The following is an 18,558-nucleotide window of genomic DNA, read 5'->3' as shown; positions in this document are numbered from 1 at the left end:
GCCGAGCTGAACTTCTCATAGTCCTTTTGGAGCTGCATGATGCTGGCCTGGAGGCACTTGAGCTGCTCGTCCTGCTGCAGGGACTCAGAGGACAAGGCGGTGCTGAGCCAGGGGGTGGCTGCCCCGCGGGGACAGACCCAGGGTATTTTGGCTGGTGGCCGCGGGCTCTCAGTGCAAGCAGGACATTTGCTCCAAGGCTTTAACTCCCTTCCACGCTGCTGACTCCCACAAGCCAATTAGGGGGGCAGCGAGGGGCTCCCCCACGTTACAGCAAAGCAGAAATGTTGCTTTTTCCATGCGAGCCACGGAACCTGACACACCAATGGGAGGTTCACAGAGTTCGCTTTATTGTCGGACCGGGCTGGCTTTATAGCAAGGCTGCCCTGTCCACGCGCCTTACAACAACGTGATTGGTTGTAACTCGTGCTATACAATAACACGATAGGCTGCATGTACTGGCCAGCGCTCTGCACGCGTGTGTTTAGCGATTGCTCACTCATTATTACCTTCTAATGGTGCTCCTTCAGTTTCTTTTGCCTCTGGCTTCACCTCTCAGCCAGGCTGGGGACAACCCCATCCCCCCGGGGCAGGGGGGGGCTCTGCCACTACAAATGTCTGTTGGAAGCTTGGCTCCTGGATGATTTCTGCACCTCTGACCTTTGCAGAGAGATGTCTCAGGCTGTGTCACAGCAGGGTGGTTGAAGTGGAACAGAAACAAGATCCTTTGGAGTTCTCTGGTATTGCAAGAGTACAGAGCAGCGAGACATCCAGCCCTTCCATTTCTGGCTCTTGACCTAATGTTTCTCTTTTGGGCCAGGCTGAGAAATCTTTGGAAAGGCAAGAAACTGCCTCCCCAGGTTAATCTCCTTTAATGCTCGAAGCCCTGAAATCTTGATATATTTGTTCACTGATAGCAGCCTTCTGTTCTCAGACTTTCCTGGAGGATGCATTAGCCGAATCCACTGCTCTGGGCTCAGGACAGGAAAAACCACTGGAGAGAAGGGAGCAAGTGTGTGATCAATGGTCTCTTTGATGCACAAACCTGTAAGCTTATGTCATTGGGTCTTTGGTGCATTCAAATGTCCTCCCTAACAGACTCTGAGCCCAGCCTGAACTCCACAGTGGGACTCCAGAGCCATTTTTAGGCCTCTTGTTTTGCATTCGTCATGTCAGCCCTCACCATGAACAGCCAAATGCTCGGTGCAACCACCCTGGCTGGTTCATCCTTCACCTCTATCCATTCTCCACACCTTCCCAACATCTTGAGGGGGAAGGTGAGTTTTAGTACGCAGCACATGGCTGTGCAGCAAAACCCACATCTGTAGATGTGCTGGGTGGGGTGGTGGAAAATCTCTGAAGCTCTTCCAAAGCACCGGCCCCCCTGCTGTGACGTCCCTCTTCAACATCTCAGAGCTTAGTCTGGCTGGAAGGTCCCAATGTGAACACCAGTACTAATCCTTATTTGAAGCTCCACTCCTGTCCCGGCCTGCTCTCCCTATTTTGCCTGCTTTGCTGGGACACCGTCTCCTGCAACCAGAATCCCACCTGCCAGAAAAGGCACCCCACGGCCTCTGGGGTGAAGATGCTCTGATGCTTCCAACCCTCCCAGGAAACGGAGGGACACTTCAAAATCTTTGGTTATTTTAATAGTATGAAAGGGACTCAACAACTGGGCAGGACAAAACAGCTAGAAAGGTTCTGAAACTTCACTGACGTAACACAACATCCCTAGGGCTCTCTGTCCTCCTCTTGCCCTTAATGCTTGCGCTTAGCTGCTCGCCGGTGGCTCTCCATGCCCTTCCGTTTCACCTCCGTAACGATGCCTTTGAGGTCCGGGATAGACTGCTGAATCTAAGGTAGGGAAGAGAGATGGTAGAGGTCACAGCAGGGCTGGGAACAGGAGGCAGAGAGGAGCCCATTGGCCCTTTTGGAGTGCAAATTTCACCAACCAAAGTGAGCAGGAGGATGAAGGCAATTGCCCTGCTGGATCTGCACCACCACAATGGGCTTTTACAGGTGACTCAGAGGGGTGAATGAAGCCAGACTATAGCCATGGGTGTGTATGGGGATATAGGGGAAGATTTGGGGAGGAGGTTAGTTAAATGTAAATACTCTCAAGTGACTTGCACCTGTCTGTAGAAAAAGCACACACATCACACTAATTGTCTTACTGACCTTGTGTGCTGGATGAGTAGAAGCTCTGTGTTAGATAACACAGGCCTGGGAGCAACTCTGGGCACCTTATCACTGTGTCTGAGATTCCTCCTTTGTTGTGAGAAAGAGCGGGAGGCTGCGCCTGCCTGAAGCCTTGAAATACAGGCGAGCTCAACAGGCCCAGCGATCTTCCAGCAGGGCTGAACTGACCAGCGCCTGCGTCCCCGTTTGTGTCACCTCTGCCTGGGAGCTCAGGTGTGGCTTCGGAGATCCCCCAGTAGAGAGGGAACTAAAATAAAACTTGCTCTTTGCAAATGCATCCGTGGCCTCTGGCTCTTCTTGCGATGTGCCTGTGTATGTGCACACATTTGGCGTAGTCGGCAGTCGCTAGAACCAGCCATGCTGTGGTTTGCAAAAAAAACGGGGACAGGGGAGGCCTCGAGGGTGACTCCCCAAATTCCGGGATGGCCCAGTACGGAGCGCTGGGCTCCCGTGGCTGCTCTCCTGTCTGAATTCGCTCCACCGGAGTCATGGCCTCGGTTTGATGATGGGGCGGTGATTACCCCCCAGGTAATTCAAGCAGCTATGCTTAAGCTTCCATGGAGGGCAGCATCAACTTCTTCTCGCAAATTAGCGGGAAGATTGGGATGGTTATTTGTTACCGGTCTTAATGCTCTTGATCGTGATGTTGTTGCATTGAAGAGTAAAATAAGAGAATTGGAAAAGGAGGTTGAGATTTTGCAGGATGCAAAGGCGATCGCACAAGAAGTAATTACTGTTCAAGCAGAGCGGTGCTATGAGCTGCAAGATAATGTAGACCGGTTGCTAGCATGTATTGCTAAGGAACAAAAGGAAAAACATGCCAAAAGTGAGTTTTTGTGTTCTCAGGTTTGTACTCTTACCACAAAACACTCTTGGAATCCCAAGGAATGGGATGGAAATATTTGGAGTGAATCCTCAGACTCCAATATTGAGTCTGAATTTGACCCTGACTTAAATGGCAGGGAAGCGGTGGGAGCACAACCCCCCATACAAATGGTGCTGCAGCAGGAACAAGCAGATGAGGGGGGGCAGAGAGCACATACTCACTCTCCGAAGGAGTTAACGGCATTTTCAGAGATCTCTCAGCAAACGAGTGGGGAAGGAATTCCGGCACAGATTTTGCCAGCTTGGGATAGTGGAGCTGTGTCTATCCATTTATTAGCAGATGAACAAGTTTTCTTAAGCCCTATAGCCTATGATGATCAGATACAACAACAATATGCTCAGCTGCAAACTGTCGGAGGTCCGGACAGGCAAGATATTATTGCACCTGTGCTGTATCAATGTTTGTGTGCAGCAGTTTTAACGGCATATGCTGAACCTGTTGAATCTGTGTTGTCCCGTGGAAATTGGTGCACATTGGAGGAAAGTATTGATTTAGTGCAGCAGATGGGGGTGGTGTATGCATTGATTATGGGATCCGATTCGGACAGGGTAGCAGTGACAAGTGCTATAGGTAATGCAGGCACTCCAACAAATGCCTTGAGCGGAATTGGGGCTGTAATTTCAGGACCCTCTGTTTGGGTGGTGGATAATGGAAATCTGGCAAAACTGAGAAGAGTTACAGCACAGGTGATGAGAACACTAATGTGGAATGATTTAGTACAAGCTGGTATCCCACAATCAGAAATAAGCGGGATCATGCCATCACAAATTTTTTGCCACTTGCAAAAGTTAATGCTTATGCAGAAAAGCCAACCAGCCCCAGCCCCCCCGCCCTCACTGCACCCACCCTGCACCCCAACTGCCACCTCAGGGCGAGACCAGTTTGCCTTTACCTGGCAACAAAAGCAATATACTTGCCGAGTATTGTCTCAGAGATACAAACACAGTCCCTCCGTCTGCCACCAAATCATAGTAGCTGATAGAGCACTATGGTCGGGTACTGTTACTGATTGCCATGATATTGATAATCTGTTGATCATGGCAGTGTCACAACAAGAAACTGAAGCAGCTGCTGAATTTTTGAAGGCGCATTTGCAGGACCAAGGCTGGGCAATTACTCTGATGAAAATACAGGGCCCTTGTGCTACTGTACTATTTTTAGAAATAGTTTGGCATAGGCAGCTTAGAGAAACACCAGTTAAAGTACAGCACACAGTCCAGCAGTTTTCTGTACCAGCTGCAATAAAACAATTACATGCCTTTTTAGGATTTTTAGGGCCTTGGAGAATTTCCATCCCTACATCTTCTGTGGAGGAGGGTTCCCCTTGTAAAGAGTTAATAGCAGAGCACAATTAAGTTGATTCATTTGAGTCTCAAAACAGTAAGAAAGCAGATAATATGATCTCTGCTGAGCTGCATGGTCAAGCTCTAAATGTGCATATAGCTTGTGGACATGGATCAGCTTATGCTGCACACACATGGGACATTGGTCACAATCAAACCCCTTTGCTGTTATATACTTGTAAAACATGCTCACATCATTGTGCTGCTTGTACACAGCTACATTTAAGAGCACAGGGAAAGGTAAAACGGGGTCAGTGGGCCTCAAATACCTGTCAGGTTGATTATATTGGCCCCGTATCCCCATCTAGGGGGTGGCAATATGTATACACTGCTGTGGATATAGTGTCACCACTAACTACAGGGGAAATGAAATTATTCACACCAACGGATTGTGAAGTGGGACTGCAGCCTATTGATCGAGATGTGAAAATTTATATGACTCCAGAGAATGCTGTATGGTTTTGTACCCTGACTTCTCCTCTTATGTTACATCCTTTACTAATATCAGATTCTCGAGTTCTTGTATTTCAGGTATCTTCAGTGAACACCTGTGTTTTATCTAGAGGAGACAGCACTGGAACAATGTTATTGGTGTCACAGACTCAACATCCAACTGAATTCCAATCTGAAAAAGTGCAGGCCACGACTTTCCAGTGTGTGTAAGCAATTAGCCCACAACAGGTTGTTAAACCCAGTGATACCAGCTGAAGGAGCTGGAGCAGCAGCGTATGTATTACTGGAAGGTGACAACCCCCATAGCTGTGTTACAGAATTGTGCTATGCTAAGGGATTTTAACACTAATCTTTCTTACTGTTGTTTCTCTGAGTAGGTAGTAGCTGCAAATGCTGCTTTGATTTTGAAGTCCTGTGTTCCTTCAACGCAGATGATGAACTAGCCAGCATGGAAGACAACATCTTGCATCTTTGGAACTAAGGCCTGGCTGAATGACTCGTTTAATTCCCTGACAAGATGAATGGGACACCTGATTATTGTAGAAATATGCTTTTTCCTTTTTCTGTATGTGTTTATTGTGTGCCCCTGTAAATTGCTCTGTGCTACACCTCACAAGCCCAAATGAACAATTCTGGCTTTTTTGACCCCAGGAGAAGCAAGTCACGTGAGCGAGGGGGTGGAATGTATGGGGATATAGGGGAAGATTTGGCGAGGAGGTTAGTTAAATGTAAATACGCTCAAGTGACTTGCACCTGTCTGTAGAAAAAGCACACACATCACACTAATTGTCTTACTGACCTTGTGTGCTGGATGAGTAGAAGCTCTGTGTTAGATAACACAGGCCTGGGAGAAACTCTGGGCACCTTATCACTGTGTCTGAGATTCCTCCTTTGTTGTGAGAAAGAGCGGGAGGCTGCGCCTGCCTGAAGCCTTGAAATACAGGCGAGCTCAGCAGGCCCAGCGATCTTCCAGCAGGGCTGAACTGACCAGCGCCTGCGTCCCCGTTTGTGTCACCTCTGCCTGGGAGCTCAGGTGTGGCTTCGGAGATCCCCCAGTAGAGAGGGAACTAAAATAAAACTTGCTCTTTGCAAATGCATCCGTGGCCTCTGGCTCTTCTTGCGATGTGACTGCGTATGTGCACACAGCAACCAAGCGCCGGTGCGGTCTGAGTGGGGGTCCCTGGGGCAGGATGGCAGAAAGCCCCGCTGTGTTTGCTTTTCAGGAGAAAAATAAGCGCTAAAAAGGCACTTTGGGGGTGCCCAGGTGGATCCGGTGGTACCCAGGGCCCCCCAGAGGGAGCACTGGCAGCAAACCGGTGGGCACCAGGGCAGAGCCAGCAAAGGCCCATCCTGCACCCCGGGTGGGGCTGAGGTGTCCACGGGCTTCAGAAACACCCCCTGGGACTAACTGGGGGGACGGGCTGAGGGGGTAACCAGGGGGCTGTGCAAGAAGCCGGGCTGACTGTCGGCAGCCGGAGGAGGGGAGCGCTTTGCTCTGGGTCGGGGGACCCAGAACTGGGGGGACGCAGCAGCTCCGCGCCCCGCCCCGGGGGGCCCACAGCCCCATGTCGCAGCACTTTGCAGCCGCAGGAAAGCGCCCGGCACTTCCGGTTGATGGGCGCTCTGGTCACGCCCACAGACCTCGGCTGACAGACGGCGCCCTCGTTTAGTGAAACGCCTGGGAGCAGGGAAGCTTCTGGAGCACTGACCGTATACGGGCCCAGCTCGGATTCCCTTGGGCTTGACAAGGAGGCTGTGGGACCTTCCGGCGGTTTCGGTGCGGGGCTGTGGGCGGAGCGTTGTCCTCAGACTGCGGACCCTGCGGGAGCTCCCCGGGCAGAGCCCCCCCCGCCCCGCCGGCCGGTGGTTGTGTCTGCTGGGGACCCTGCGGAGCCGCCAGCTTTCGTGAGTGGGGATGTGCCTTTGGAATTGTCATTCAAAGGGTAGATGAGCACAGCTCGGCTTCAGCCGGGACGCCTCTGTGCCTTTAGTTTTTGTTTTTCCTTCACCTTCCGTTTCGTGCGGAGCGGCCCGGCCCGGGACGGGGGGGTGTGGGTGTGTGTGCTGAGGGAACACCTCGTACCCAGCAGCCTGCTCCGTGCCGCTGCTCCTTGTCCCTGCATTTATATACGATACACAAATGTAAAGCAAACGGGGGGGGTGCGTGGGAGCAGGAGCGGCTGGGGGCTCCTGGGCCGGGCCTGACGCCTGCAGCGCCTCACGCTTTCCCGCTCCCGTCGCGCCGCCATCTTCGGCGCGGGCAGTGAAGCCGCCACACTGAGGCCGTGCCCCGTGCCGCCGGGGAGGAGGGGAGCTGGTCGCTCTGGGAGCCGCTCTTGGGAAGCGGGCGGCACACCCCGCCGAGGAGGGGGAGTAAATGTCCTTCGAGTCCTCCTCCTCGGGTACCGGCGCCGTTCGGGCGGTGGCTGATGAGGTGTCTGTGGCGGGGCGGGGAGAGCGCGGCCGCTGTGCCCTCACTAGAGATGGCGGCGGGGCGGTCTCTGGCGCGGACAGGACGGCGGCCGCGGGGAGCGGCGCTCCAGCCCCTGGCGGAGCTCGCGTGGCTGGGTGAGGGGACGGGACCCCCTCTGCAGCCTCGCTGCCTGCCAGGGAACCCCCTTCCCCTTTTCCAAACCTCCCCTTCCCCCTGAGCTGAACCCCCCCATTCCCAGCCAGAGGGAACCCGTTCTCTGCCCGGCCCCCCCCATCGTGGGGTCACTTGTCCCCTGGTTGCTGAGGTTCCGCCGGGTGGGCGTGGGGCGGGTTTGGGTCGGGCTGAGCCGAGGCCCGGCTCCCGGGGGGATGCTCTGCAGGGAACACCCCCCGCCCCAGGAGCGCTGCTGCTCCGGTTTATTTTCATATTTCCCACCCCTAGCACTGCGCCCCAGCAGTGAACCAGCAGACTGCAGGTAGCGAAGGGATCTCCTCCTCCTCCCCACCCGTTAAGGGGCGGTAATCACTGCAGGAGTAAGAAAAGGATGCTGCAGGAGTAAGAAAAGGATGCTGCAGGAGCTGGGGTTGCCTTCTTCATCTGTTGTTTCTCGCTTCAGAGCTGCGCCGGGGCTGCAGGACTCTCTGGCCGTGATGGTGAGCGGAAACAACTTTACAACCTGTAAAGTCATCAAACTTCCCAACTCACAAGGTTATAAAGCAGGTATGTTCATTTCGACGTCGGGCGCAAGGGGGATCGTTCCACCGTTCATGCGCAACTTGTAACAATATGAGGTGTGTTTAAATACAGGAAGGTGTTACGTATTCATAATGACCCCAGGAACGCCTCTACATATTCGTAACCTTTCCCGCTTCTTCTTAAAATGAGTCCCAGGTGATCATTTCCGTAGTCTCCTCCTTGACCCCTCCCTGTTGCACCTGCGCAGTGCCATCTGGTGGTCTTGAGGAGGGGTCTTTGGATGAAGGCTCCTTCAGCCTCGTCACAGTGACCTCTTTACCTTTGGCTCATTATGTTGAGTGGACTGGAACCCAAGCTGCCAAGTCGATTGAAATCAGACTGGTTCCCCCCTTTTGCTGTAAATCTTCGTTATCTTGTCTTCTCAAGTTTACATCTAGGTGCTGTAAAACCTCTTACCTTGGCATTCGACGAGGTTCTGTTTTTTCTTAACATAATGGGTTAGTTAGTTAGTTAGTTCCCTCTGTCAGTTCCCCCCTTTTCGGGAAGGTTAGTAAATTTTTGTACTAACGTGATGATTCCCTATTTAACCTTTTTTCGGACCACAAGTAAGAAGGCTGCTTCGACAGGAGAAGACTTATCTTTCTCCCTCAAAGAACAAACAAATTCTCATGTTGAACAAAACATTCGTGTTGCTCTTCTGGGGCAGCTGATGACCGGGTGGCTGGTGCCCCGGCAGCAATGGCATCTGTTGGGCTGCAGCGGGAGCTCGCGCTCTTTGGCGTGGTGACCCCGCTCACTGCAGTTCCTAGCGCTTTCCTTTCGGGTTTCTTCTTCCCAGTGCGATGGCCAGGTCCAGTTTGGTGTTATCTTTTAAAATCATTAGTTTATACCCCGTTCCTTTTGCTGCCATTTCAGGATCTATAGGCGTGCCTGAGATTTGCATGGCTTGGACTACTGAATGTATTAACCGAACAAAGCACGGGGTCATACGTGGCAGAAACAGTAAACCCAGAAATGCACATACTATCATGAAGCCTATTTTCTTCCACCAGGCTCCCCCAAATAAGTTACCCCACCAATGGCTAGTAAGTATAGAATTCCACTTCTGTACTGGTACATGTGCAGCGTGTTTTATCTCCTCTGCTGTTTTCATTATGGCTTCCCCATTGTCATCTCTTTCCAAACAACACTCCGAAGTATTTAGTTTCCCACAGACGGCCCCCTCTCTTCAGCTAAAAGCCAATCTCACGCTCCCTGATTTTGGTACACTGCAGCTCTGGTCTGAGACAATTGTCTCGCTATGAGATTTGGTGCCTCAGCCGTCTGGTTGCTTATTATTTCAACCACTGCTTGCAACCGAATAATTTGGTTTAGCATATATATAGGGGTACGGGATCCCCAGTTTCCATCTTGGGCCCATGTGGCTGGATCATAGTATTCAAATATTCTTTGTGCAGGCCATTCACCATCTTTCCAAGTTTGCATTCCTCCTATGGGGCATTTATTAAACTCCTCTCTGTTTCAAGTTTTGTCTTGCACTCCCCCTCCATCTGAATAGCCCCTCCTACCAGCTTGTGTAAAACAGATCCTCTGTTCTCCCCTAGGGCAGGAGGCAGAGCCTACAGCGAGTCCACCTTTCTCTAGGTTAGTTGCTACCCATAATTTCTGCCCTTGGATTTCACACTTCTCCAATTGTGTTCTATCATAACATCCAGAATTAATACGAGTGTGATAATTTAGAACATACTGGGTTAGTCTTCCTATTCTCACACGCTCGTAGCACTTGGTACAGGGATTAGCCAGGCTAAGTTGGGAAGAATAAGTCACCGCTCCTGGCAAGAGGATCAGGTCCAGGTTTCCACGCTCTCTGGCCGAGCAGGTTGCAGCCGGCAGCCGAGTTCGTCGTCTTCTCGGCAGCGAGGGCCGTGTCCCCGCCTTTCCTGTTTTTGTCGTTAGCGTGGCGATTATCCTTTCCCAACTCTTGGCCTTCACTTCCTAGGAACAACAGGAGCAACACGGAATTTGATTTCTCTGTCTGCACTCTATTCTTTTCATCACTGGTGGACTCTCTGAATTCCCATTCACCCCTTCAGTAAATACCTCCCACCATTCTTGGCTATTTTTTTTCTATTCTTCCAGTGGCAACTGGAATCCTCAACCGAGCTCTGGTTTCCTGATCTTCTATTCTTAGACATTTCTTACACAATCCTGTTGGTAAGTTCCCTTTGTGGATATGCTTATACCACAGTCCATTTACAACCCCGAGTCAACTTCAATTTCAGTTTGCCCGGTTCTTGAGATACTTTCAAGGTTCTTTCTTCCGTCAGGGGTCCTTTAGCTTGAGAGACGTGTGTCCATCTTTTCTCTGCCCTCCAAACAGCTGGTTCTGTAGTTAACAAAACAAGAAAAAGGCCCCTCCCGTCATGGGGTTGAAGTTTCTTCTGTCCAGGTTTTCATTAGTGTTGCCCCCATATCTACCAAAAATTCTACTTGTTTGTTCTTTTGGGTTTCTTCTTCCCAATGCGGGAAGCACCACCCAGGCTGGTCCCCCAGAAGGACCAAAAGGTGACTGTGAAAAACAGAGTTTTCCAGGTTGCGCCCGGGTTACCCTCCGTGGTGTTTCGCAGGCTTTCTTCACTCTAGAATGGCGAATCCAGGCATTCTGTTCTCCGATATTGGTAGCAGTCAGGGGGTCTTGAAATGGACCTTCCTATTATGGTTTCAAAGTTTTCCGCAAAAGACTTCACATACTCGTCAGTAAAATGTGGCCCTCAATCAGAGGATCTAACAGCTGGGCCTCCAAGCCTTGGTATTATTTTGTGTATCAGTGTTGTAGTCACCTCCTAAGCTTTTGCTGTCCTGGTAGGGAACGCTTCTGGCCAACCTGAAAAAACATCAGTTAATACCAACAAATATCGGTACCCCCCTTTTCCTGGGAGTTCTGAACAATCAGTTTGCCATTGTGGTCCAGGCCCATTCCCGTTCCCCATTTGACCCATTTCTAGCTTGGGCATATTTTTGGGATTAGTCTGCAGGCAAAGATCACACCGCTGTCACCTCTTCCACAGTGACAGACAAATCTCTAGCTCCTGTCTCCCTAATCAAATGTTTGCGTAGTGGTTCTAGTCCCCAAGGCCCCTTCTTCTGCTCTTCCCTTCCTAAAGGCCAAACCAGGTGGGAGAAAGCCCCACTGTGTTTGCTTTTTCAGGAGAAAAATAAGTGCTAAAAAGCCACTTTGGGGGTGCCCAGGTGGATCCAGTGGTATCCAGACCCCCCCCAGAGGGAGCATCCCCCAGCACCCCCAAGTCCTTCGCAGGGCTGCTCTCAGGCCCTCCATCCCCAGCTTGTGTTGATACCCGTGGTTGCCCGGGGCAGCTGCGTCTCCCAGGCGAGCTGGGTCCCGCCCCGGCCCGCCCCCGGCTCCTCGCAGTGTCCCTTCCCCCGGGCAACGCGGCTCTTCCCCGCAAACACCCGCCGGTGCCGGCCGGATGGAGCAGGCGGTGGAGCCGGTGCCCGGCGCCGAGCGGCTGTGCCGGTGCGCGGCGCGGGGGCTGGGGGTGCCGGCGGAGCGCTGGGAGCGCTGGGCAGGCGGGGAGGCGGCGGGGCCGCTGCTGCGGAGCTTCCTGGCGGGGACGGCGGGGCCGGCGCTGCTGCTCTGGCGGGGCCCGGCCGGGGAGCTGGAGCTGGGGCCGCCCCCGCCGCAAGGGGCTGTTCTTCCTGCGGGCCCCCGGCGCCGGCCCCGGGGAGCTGCTCTGCGGGGACCTGCCCGCCGATGCCCTGCGGCACTTTGCCGCCCTCGTGGAGGAGGTGAGGATGAGGGGCCACGGGGGCAGGCTCAACATGAGGAGAAATTTGTTTGCTGGGAGATGGCAGAGCCTGGCCCAGGCTGCCCAGGGCGGGTGTGGAGTCTCCTTCTCTGAGACATTGAAACTCGCCTGGACCCACCTGTGTGATCTGCTCTGTGACCCTGCGTGAGCAGGGCTTGGACTGGGGGATCTGCAGAGATCCCTTCAACCTAACCAGGCTGGGATCCTGTGAGGCCTGGGCAGCCCCGGAGGTGCAGAGGGAGCCCTGGCACCCATGAGTACCGGGTGCCCCTCGCACATGGCAGCGGGGAAGGTGTCCCCTCCTACAGACAGGCTCCTTGGCCTCCCTCCCTTCTCTGCTGATGCACTTGTACCCTTAACTCTGCCCTTTGCAGTACCATGGACGGCTTTAGAACTCATATAAACCACCTGAATGCTGATCCACATCAGCTCTGTCTATCAGTGGGGTCCTTGTGGGACTGATGTACCCACAGGTGCTGGAGGGGACATCTGCAGGTCACCTACTCCAAACCCCTGCTCAAGCAGGGCCATCCAGAGCCAGTTGCCCAGGGCCATGTCCAGGTAGCTCTTCATTATCTCTAAGGATGGAGACTTCACAACCTCTTTGAGCAACCTGGGCCAGTGCTCGATTACTCTCATAGTGAAAAAGTGTTTTGTGATGTTCAGGAGCCTCCTGTAGCTCAGTGTCGGGTTATCTCAGGTGGGCTGATGTTTTCTTAAAGAGATCGTCAAGAGGTTCGAGTGCTTTTGCTTTGCTGTGTTATTAGCCTGAACTAGACAATGTTGTTTCGGTTTATTCCTGATGGCTCCTCACCTGGAGAAGTCTCAGGAATGAGGCTGTAATGGGAAAGCAGAGGAGCTGCTGGATTTGAGAAGCTCTGATCATGATGTTTGGTATATTAAGATGGTGACTGATAGATTGGATTCCCAAGAGCAGGCTGCCAGACTGGTTATCCTGGTTTTGTGAGAAAACACATTATTTATACGGGGAGCTTTTGTTTTGATGAGCCCCGTGGTCTTGCGAAGTCTGCACAAACAGTGGTTTTGCATCACGGCTGGCCAATAGCATTGCAAGCACCGTCTGCTATGGGTAGATGGTGGGGTAGGAACACTTTGGCAGATCCTGTTAAATCCTGTTTTCTGAATGCCTTTGGGAGCCGGGATTGTGCGTCCCAGCTGCGTGTTTGCAGGCTTTGCTCTCCCCTGTGCAGACATGCAGTATTTCTGCAGGGAGCAGATTGTGCCTGGTTTTCATCCTATTTTCCTCTCAAGCTTCACTTGAAGGCAAAAGCAGCGGTGGTGCTGGCTCAGGCAGATGGGGTGGGTCTGCGTGAAGGTGAAAAAGGTCTTGAATTTCCTGGGGTTGGGGTCGTGTGTTCCTCTGCCCACACTTTGTCTTTATTCAGTGAGGGGTCACAGCTGGTGACCTTGTCCACTTGTTGCTTCACTCCTGCGGTGCCGAAGGGAACACACCTGCTCTGTGGGCTGGGGCTTCATCCTGAGTCCAGTTATCATTTTAACAGTCAGAAAGAAAATGAACGGCTATCATTTGCCTGGTTACAACATCACTGGCATTAGCAGTCCACATGCTTTAAGTAATAGAGACACATCTTGCTAATAATGCAGCTAAAACTGCTGAAGGTGAACTCGTCAGCACCTGCCCGTGTGTTCCCTGGGGTTGTGCTCCCCCTTCCCACGGCTCCCTGGGCACGAAGGTGACTGGTCGGGTCTTCTTCGGGTCTGCAGAGCCAGCCACAGTTCCAAAGAGTCTTCAGCATCCTGGGACAGCACCATGGAGGTGCTGAGCTGCTTTATTCCGTTTCAATTTTATGTCCATTTGCAGCTATTTTTATGCCTTTAGTCACCTCCCCCCCCTCCCCTACCCCCACCCTGAGTCCAGTAACACAAAGGGCTGTTGTTTGTCACTAGGGACAACCTGGCTTTGTTAGGCTGTTGCCACAGGCTGGTCCCAGTGCAGAGCCAGCCAGGATAGGTGACAGACATGGTGTTGCTGTCACAGCTCAAACAAGCCAAAAGCAGCTCAAATCTGGGCAAACCCCGACCAGCCCCACAACCCCATGCTGCCGGGTCAGTAAAAGTGCTGATAAAGGCAAAGCTCCTGTTTGGTGGGCTGCAGCTGGGACCTGGGGGACCCTCACCACCAGTGTATCCCAGGGGGTACCAGCAGACCTTCCCTTGCAGCACACTGAGCTCAGCCCAGCCCTGGCAGGCTCAAAGGGCAGCCTGACGGCTGTGCCCATGGGCAGGGACATGGGGACCAAGCACCGGGGACAGTTGTGAGGGCAAGGGACAGCAGCCCATGGGGCCATCTCCAGTTGCGGGCTTGAAAGGCTGGGAGAGCCTGGGGATGGGGCTGCTCACTTTGCCTACTGGCTTCCACCCTCCTTGGCTGCTTGGATTTGGGGAAAAGGGTGTTCTGCTATATAAAGTGGGCCTGTAGAGATGCCCATTCATCATCAGCTGCCTCTATTTCACATGGGAACTGCTTGAGACAGCAATGAATATGGGTCTCCAGGCTTGGCCAAGCACAGACCTCAGAGCCTGGTGGCCTGTCCGTCTCCTGCTGCACTTTTTTCTCCATTGGTCTTCCGTGACTCCCGCTGTAGGTGATCGTGCCCATCCTAACGAACAAGAAGAACCATCAGGGCTGGCCACAAGTGGTGTCACAAGACATCGTGCGTCATGTCCACAACCTCAAAAGTACCATTTTCACAGTTGTTGGCCAAGTAGACGGCAAGACCTTGCTGCCTCTCCCAGCTGGCTCAGAGGGAATTGAGGACATTGATCTGGAAAATGAGAAATCGTGAGTACCACCCCAAAATAACAGGTTCTGGAAGGTCCAGAGAAGCAGATGCGTTTGTACATCAAGTTGTCATCGTGTCTGGGCTGCGTGCGTGCCCCTGTGGAACCCCAGGAGATGTGTGGGTGCAGTGGAATGAATCACTCCTCAGACAGGACGTGGTGCGGGTGGGATTTTGTAAGAAGTTACTGCTTCCAAGGCAGTGGGGTGACCTCTCCTCAGCTTCCCAGCCCACTTGGTGGTGTTTCTTGCTGAATTAAGTGAGTTAATGACTGCAGGGATGTAGAATATTTTGAGGGAGAATGGTATGGGGAGAGAGAATCTTGCTGGATGTGTGAGTCTCCAGGTCAGATCCTGAACCTGAATGGATCTGATGTGACAATGACTGGCTGTGCAGAGAGGTGGCGACTGGCTCTTCATTTCCACCATTCACTTTATGAACAGTGTTGTTGCCCACACTGCTGCAGACATTCAGCCATTTTCTCCAGAGTGTAATTCCTATATTAAACCAGTGACAAAATCTTATGGGGTTTGATTGTTTTGTGGTTTTGAAATGTGAAACCCTGTAAAATCCAGCTGCCCACACAGCCATTGGAAGTAGATCCAACTGAGCAATGCACATCAACAAAGTTAATCACGTACTCTGTTTACTACAGCATGGAACGGATAGATAAATCTCTGGTGTATGCCATGGAGTCGGCCATCATAGACTGGAGCCACCAGATCCAGGAGGCACTGAAGAAAGAGTCTTCAGAGCCTCTCCTGCAAGGCAGCAATCCGAACCCGAAGGTGGAGCTGGAGTTCTGGAAGAACAGGTACCCAGAGCAGCCTGGCCAGTGCATGGTGCCCTGTGGTGCTGGTTTTGTGTAGAGGGAGAGTGCTGGTGGTGGAGCTGCTAATTCCATGAGTTGAGAAGAACAGGCCACTTGGGGTTCATGTAGGCTTCAACTAAGGAAAATTGCTCCCGCACAGAAAATCATCATGATCTGCAAAGTGCCTGGGAGGTCACTGGGCAGCTGGCTGTGTTTTAACTTAGCCCCACCACAGGGGCTACACCTCAAGGGACTTTTTTCAGAAATGCCCTTTACAGAATCCCAGGCTGGTTGGGCTGAAGGGACCTCTGCAGATCCCCCAGTCCAAGCCCTGCTCACGCAGGGTCACAGAGCAGATCACACAGGTGGGTCCACGCGGGTTCGAATGTCTCAGAGAAGGAGACTCCACACCCGCTCTGGGCACTCTTTCGTCACTGTTCACTAGGAGCCATCCACAGGAGTAATTGCTGATGGACACCTGCTGGGGGCTGTCTGGAAATGGTGCATCTCAGCTGGCTGCTGTTCATCTGTCAGGGCCAGAGGGGCTTTAGATGCTCAGGAGCCTGGGAGTGGTATTTCCTCCTGCCCTTTGAAAACCTTTGTGCTGTACTGGTTCAGGCTGACTCGGGGCAAAGCCCTGCTGGCTGGAGAGCTGTTGCTAATGCCTGCAGAAACACGATGGCTTTTTTTCAGCGATGTTCTGTCAGTAGCAGAGCTGCTGTCATGCTGAACTCAGCACTTTCTGTCCTGTAGGGTTTGTCTGTGCCTCATGCAGCTTTCTCCCATTTCCACAGTCCATGTGTAGCTGGAGGAAGCCCTGAATCAGGCCCAGGGGAAACAGATGATGTTGGGGGACAGCTGACGGCCCAGTGTAGGTGGGTAACATGGCCACCAGCATCCTGGTGTGCATCAAGAACAGTGTGGCCAGCAGGCCCAGGGCAATGACTGTCCCACTGTACTCAGCGCTGGGGAAGCCAAACCTCAAATCAGTTTTGGGCCCCTCAGGCCAAGAAAGACCTTGAGGTAGTGGAGTGAGTTGAGAGAAGGGAATAGAGCTGGTGAGGGGCTGGAGCACAAGTGTGATGGGAGTGGCTGAGGGACCTGGGGGGTTCAGCTGGAGAACAGGAGCTGAGGGGAGACCTTCTGATCTCTGCACTGCCTGAAAGGAGCTTGGAGCCAGGGGGGGTCGGGCTCTGCTCCCCAGGAACAAGCGCCAGGATGAGAGGAAACGGCCTCAAGTTGCGCCAGGGGAGGCTGAGGTTGGATATTAGGAAACATTTCTTCCCAGAAGGGGTTGTGAAGCATTGGAACAGGCTGCCCAGGGCAGTGGTGGAGTCACCATTCCTGGAGGGGTTGAACAGTCACAGAGATGACATTCTCAGGGACACGGGGCAGTGCCAGGGGTTAGGTTATGGTTGGACTCGATCTTGAGGGTCTCTTCCAACCAACTGATTCTGTGATTCTGTGTCTCGGTTGCTGTAGGTGTGATGACCTGGAATGCATTTACAACCAGCTGACAACGAGGAAGGTCAGGAACATGATGGAGCTGCTGGAGAGAGTTGAGAGCAGCTACATCCCAGCCTTCAAAACCATGCTAATGGATGTTGAGGCAGGTGAGATGCTGGGGCAACTTTACCACAGTGCTGGCTTCTGGCCTTTCTTCATGGCCTGGTGTGACTGATTTCAAGCCAAATCTTTCTAGTTTGTGAATTGAGACTGGGCTGCTTGTGCTTGAGTCTAGGCTTTTGTTTCCAGGCTGGGACAAGCTCCATCGCTGGTCTGTTGAGCCAGACTCTTGCCAAAGTTCAGGGTGAATGGGTTTGGGAATTTATTCTGCTGTAATAAAGTGTTTGCATTACTCTAACAGGACTCACCTCAACTTCCACCAGCTCCTCTGGTGTTATTATGCAGGAATGGGAGTTCAGACTAAGAGGACAGATCTTGTACCTAAGACTGCTTTGTTAGAGCGCTGCTTCTCAGGCTTTGGCCACTGCAGCCCGAATTTCCTTGCTTTGCTTTGCTTAGGGGAGTTGAGCGCAGCCCAAGGAAATATTGCAAATCCCTGTCTGTAGTGAAAAACAGTGTAGTCCTGCTGGTCTGTCCCTGCAGACCAACACAGCTGGACATCCATGTCCAACCCAGCTGCTCTCTGGCACAATGAAACCATCTAGACTGTGTTAGCTGTGCACGTGCTGGCAGAAAACACTGTTCTTCACCACTTCACGTGCAAACATTGAATCTCTTAAGGATCTGTGTCACACTCTGCATTGTGCAGTTTAAATGGGCTGGAGAAACACCCCTTATATAAGGAGCCAAGGGTTCATTGTTAAACTAATTAATACTTTAAGGGTTTAATCAAAATACAACAAATATTTGGTTTTAATCCGGCTACAGCGATACTAACCCTAATTGGATAATTTGGACTATAATTGTTAATTTCCATTACAGCGCAGTTCAGATTTGTGTGCACCTGCTTTTAAGTCTCTGCCCCTTTCCCTGGCATTGTACTGGTGTGGCTGCTGTTGGTGGATTTGCTGGGAGGGTGATGCTGATAGTGGGAGTCTCTTCTTCCTTGGTCTTGGGCCTTAGGGGTTATTTTTGCATGCATTCAAGCACTTCTGTCACTTCTTGTTGGTCCACAGGTTTAATTGCACAACGATCTGGTTTTATTAATGCTTGCGCTCTGGGGTAATTCTTCAGGGTAAAACCACACAGCTGTACAGAGCTAAGCTAAAGCTTTCGACGAGTCAGACATCAGTTGCTTTACTGTTGACAGGTTTTCTATTACAGTCAGGACTAGTGGGGCCGTCGTCATCTGCCCACTGGACAAGGAGTTGCTTGAGCCAAAACTGAGCTAAAAAGGGCTCAGGCCAAGGCTGTACAGCCTGTCGTGCTGTACAGCAAGGCCATGGCTCACAGCCATGGCAGCACTGTATTTTTGGTGCTGTTGGGCAAATTCCGTGTGACTTTTTAGCAGTTGTGGACTCAGGCTCTCCACGAAGCCCTGTCCCAGCTCCCTGTCCCCTGCCATCACATCAGCTTATTTCTGTTCTGGTTACTGCCGCAGGTGAGTGATGTTCACGAGTGAGT

General features: G+C 52.2%; 1 pseudogene; it reads left to right on the top strand.

The window, feature by feature from the left end:
- Nucleotides 1-2,684: 2,684 nt before the first annotated feature.
- LOC136115906 (dynein axonemal heavy chain 9-like) overlaps nt 2,685-18,558 on the top strand; it is a 119,392-nt pseudogene continuing 103,518 nt past the window's right edge.

Source organism: Patagioenas fasciata, chromosome 12 (assembly GCF_037038585.1).
Source record: "Patagioenas fasciata isolate bPatFas1 chromosome 12, bPatFas1.hap1, whole genome shotgun sequence".
Taxonomy (NCBI): Eukaryota; Metazoa; Chordata; class Aves; order Columbiformes; family Columbidae; genus Patagioenas; species Patagioenas fasciata.
The sequence above is the reverse complement of the archived record's forward strand: the minus strand, read 5'-3'. Positions and strand labels throughout refer to the sequence as shown.